Here is a 4118-nt window from a genome sequence, read left to right on the forward strand (position 1 = left end):
CCTGGGTTTATCTTGTGAATCATGTCCGCATGCTTAACAGTCTCAAATGCCCTATGACACCCTAGAAAGGATCTCAAGGTACCCTGGTTGAGAAACATTGGCTTAAACTAACAAGAGGAAGTTATTTTTCACATGGCACAAAGTTAACTTGTGGAACTCACTGCCACAAAATATTGTGCAGGCTGGCAGCTTAACCCAATTCAAATGGGGTGGACCAGTTCTTGGAAGAAAGGTCCACCATCAGGTACTGAATATGGTAGATAGGGATGCAGCCTCTGAATTAGAACTAAACCTCGGAGTGCTGGAAGCTACAATGGGAGAGGAAAAGGCCATGGACAACTCTGGATGTGCCCTGTCCACTCACTCCCTCAGTATCCACTCTGTACCACTGTGAGAGGCAGGATCCTGGCCTAAGTGGGCCTATGGTCTAACCCAGTAAATAGCATTCTTATGTTCTTACAGAACATTCTTCTACCTATGGCAACTATAGGGTGGGAGAACTTATAAATACCTGAAAGTTGGCCTAACTTGGTTACAATAGAAATCAATGGGAGTTTTCACAACAATTTCAAAGAGAACAGAGTTAGGTGAAGATGATGCACTTTTCATAATCATTTTCTATACATATACTTATAAGGAAAAAAGAATAGTGTTTTTAAGCTGACTTAGACTAATAAGCACTTTTTCTGTTCTTAAAAGATGGAATTGTGTCAGTTCTTTGTTTTATCTGCCTTCACACCATTCAGTTTTCCTAACCTGATAACACAGAGATTCAGAATTAAGTACTCGCAAACTAAAGTACACTACTGACTACAGCTGGTAAACCAACTGGCCAAGCCTTGGATAAACAAAGAAACCTCAGGGTACTCTTTGCTCTAATCCGTGACATACCACTTTTGTATTAGCTTCACACCTGTGAAGGCCAAAGGGACTTTTCACAGCTAATGGTCACTAAGTTACAGCTGGAGTTGGCTCTTATTGATAGAAAAATGTCAGTGGAGAAGATATTACCAACCGCAAAATAAATAATGCAGAATTGAAAGAAAACCCACTAAGTCATGGAGATTAATATGTGCCAGCAAAGGAGGCGTAACTTGTAGAGGAGAGAACACCCTTTTATCCTGGGCAAATCCTCCTCCACTTGATTTACTGCTGACATTGCCAAAAAACACCATAACACCTCTTCTACACAAACTAAACCTGTACTGTGCAGTTCCTTTGCTCTTTTTAGGTTGGGATGTTACTCAATTCAGGCCCTCTACAGCAGTAAGGAAGCAGAAGCCAACATATTCTGGTCCTGTAGTAGAAAGGCATACAATATTATTTTAAGTACTGTAGAACTGAAGAAAAGTTATACAACTGAAGGTTGAAACTAAAATGAGACAATAAACCATACATGAAATAAATGAAACGAGACCAAGACGTGCCTCAACCTGAACAAGAACTATTACTTCCGCAACACTGGTTATAATTTCTGCTAATTATGGCTAATTATGGCTTTCCTCAAGCAAGTGTGCCACAGTCTGTTTAACTACTGAAATTCAGAGAAATATTTATACAGAACATTTCTTCTGAAGGGAGCAAACCAGTGACTTGCTAAGAATCAAAATTAAAGAAAGCTGGAATTAGCACATTAGTTTTCTGATATACTGATACATAAAAAAAACAGCAGACCATTATGGAACAGTCCAGGTCCTATATTCTACTCTACTTTAATAATATTATTAACTATGTTAATAATACCTTTGGCTTATCTCTTTAATATGAGCTCCCAAATACTATGTGACAATGATTTCAAGAAAGGAAATGAGAAGGATATTTCATGCTGGTCAAGAAAATTATCCTATTATTGTAGATACACTAATTATTCTTTTGAGTCTGTGTAGTTATATGGTCCCCATCACCACTGCATCTGAAGGCATACAATCCACAGTTTGCATGAAGCCCACAACACAATTCTGTACTTATTATCTATTTAATATGTACTTGCACTAAGTGCCACCTACACAGCTGTAACAGGGGTATTATCATCATCCAGTATCTTCATTTAAACATTCAGCATCTCAATTCCCACTCACATCACATGCTTATTCTGATGGACTCGTTCTTTTGTATGCTCCTTTCTAAGCCAGCTTCTTACTATGAACATGTTCTAAATATTATGAAGGTGCTTGTAGTTGGAAATGGCTATGACTTCCATTTAAGACAGAACTAAAATTCCTGCTTCTCACTTTAATAATTAAATTTAATCTCCAAATTCAGCACAAAACATCCATTCACCTCCCAAATTTCACACTGGATTTCAGTAGAGGCCACTGTTGAACTTTCAAAATTCTATCGATACAGAATTATTCCCCTTACTACAGACAACCTAACATAACCTGTGCTTTTCCTGAGGAGCAAAATAAAAGTTAGTTCTTGGATAGGAAGGGGCTTGACTGGTGAATTTGTGCAGGAGGCCAGTACTGGGAAAAATGTGTGAGTGGCTGTGTTTTTAGCATGGAGAATTCAGTCCTGGGACTATGCAGTAGTGCCTGAAGAATCCAGGGCTTTGAGGCTTTGTCTACGCAGAAAATAATCCAGGTATAAGAGTGTTTATAACTTTAGAGCTGTGGTCCCCAACCTTTTTAAGGTGAAGATCACATTTTGAAATAAACAGCAATCTGGGATCTATCTCCTCCTGCCCCACCCTGCCACCCCATCAAAAGCACCCTGCTGGGATCAGCCATGTGGACCTCTCCTGTTCCTTGGCACTGCCTGGGCTCACTCCCACCCCAGTCCCAGTAGTCCCTGAGCCCCAGGGGCTCTGGGCTGTGAGTTCCTGCCCTCCCTGGCTTTCTCCCCCCAGCCCTGTCCCAATCCTGGCCAGGCAGAGCCACGTCCTCCCTGGCCCAGAGCTGTGGTGGGGCTGGTCCGGGGAGTGGCCAGCAGCCTGGGGCAAGCAGGGGCAGGTTCTCCCCTCATTTCTTGGCATGTCTGGGACCCTTCTCAGCCCTGGGACACAGCCCTTGCTGTTCTGCCAAGGGGAAGCGAGTCCCAACTGGAGCCCAGAGATGAGAGTGGGAGGAGGGAGGCTGGGACACGGAGCCTGGCAGGTGCAGGGGGCAGGGGACGAGCATTGCCTTCCTGAACACAGCCCACGTGGGGCAGAGTGGAGCACCCCAGAATCCTGCTCCTCCAGCCTGGGTACACAGCAAGTGTAGTCTGGGCAGCCCCGGCACAGGGTTGGATCCCAGCCAGTCCACACCTCTCACCTGGGGGGGGGACGACTGCAGAGCAGCAGCGTGGATCCCAGCGGTGCAGCCGCAGCCCCACAGGGAAGTGTACCAGGATCCTGCTGCCACCTGCTGCCTACAGCAGGCTCAGGGTGAGCATGGCAGACAGGCCACATGCCTCCTGGGCCTCTGCTGGGGTGCAAGCAGTGGCAGGAGCCCCCCCGCATGGCTGAACAAGCTGTCTCCCCCCCCACCAGACTGAGATGAACTGTCAGAGGCTCCATGATCAACCATTCAATTGAGATTAACCAGTTGGTGACCACTGCTTTAGAGTATATCAGTATAACTCCCTTACTTATTTATTTCACTATAATAATGCTTTTTTGGAGTTAAACTGCTTCCAAAGAAGTATAAGCTAAGCCACACTAAAAACAGGTACTCTTATTCTAAAAGAAGAGTCAGTATTCACACAAAGAGTGATAGCAGTAAAATACAGCAGCTTAACCATATTGGTATAATTACATGGGTACGACCTCCTGTGCAGATGAGTTTGAAAGCTATACTGATGAGAAACCTTTCAAGAATGGAGAGACTGGGCTCCTCTTTACACTGCACTGCATACTACCACTTCTTTTTTTTTCTCCATCTCCACTCATGAGGAAACTTCCTGTTGCAAATCTCCTGTGGCAAGCTCATCACACCAGGAATACAGTTGTAGAACATGAATACCTCCAGCAAAGCCCAGGTGGCATTCAGAGATCACAATTCTTACATTTCTGCTGTCCTTCCTTGTCCTATCAAAACTTCATTACTTCACTATTCTACTACCTCTACTACTATGCTAATCATCCCAAGAACTCCCTTCCCAATGGAACCGTTTGGCCCCAAGGCAAAGACAAACTC

The 4118-nt window shown here is 44.0% G+C and overlaps 1 protein-coding gene across 4 annotated transcripts in view; it reads right to left on the reverse strand.

The window, feature by feature from the left end:
- The window catches only part of LOC109323455 (E3 ubiquitin-protein ligase RNF170-like), a 33072-nt gene that overhangs the window by 17415 nt on the left and 11539 nt on the right, over positions 1 to 4118 (reverse strand). The window lies entirely within an intron of this gene.

This window comes from Crocodylus porosus, unplaced genomic scaffold (genome assembly GCF_001723895.1).
Source record: "Crocodylus porosus isolate Cpor-Errol unplaced genomic scaffold, CroPor_comp1, whole genome shotgun sequence".
Classification (NCBI taxonomy): Eukaryota; Metazoa; Chordata; order Crocodylia; family Crocodylidae; genus Crocodylus; species Crocodylus porosus.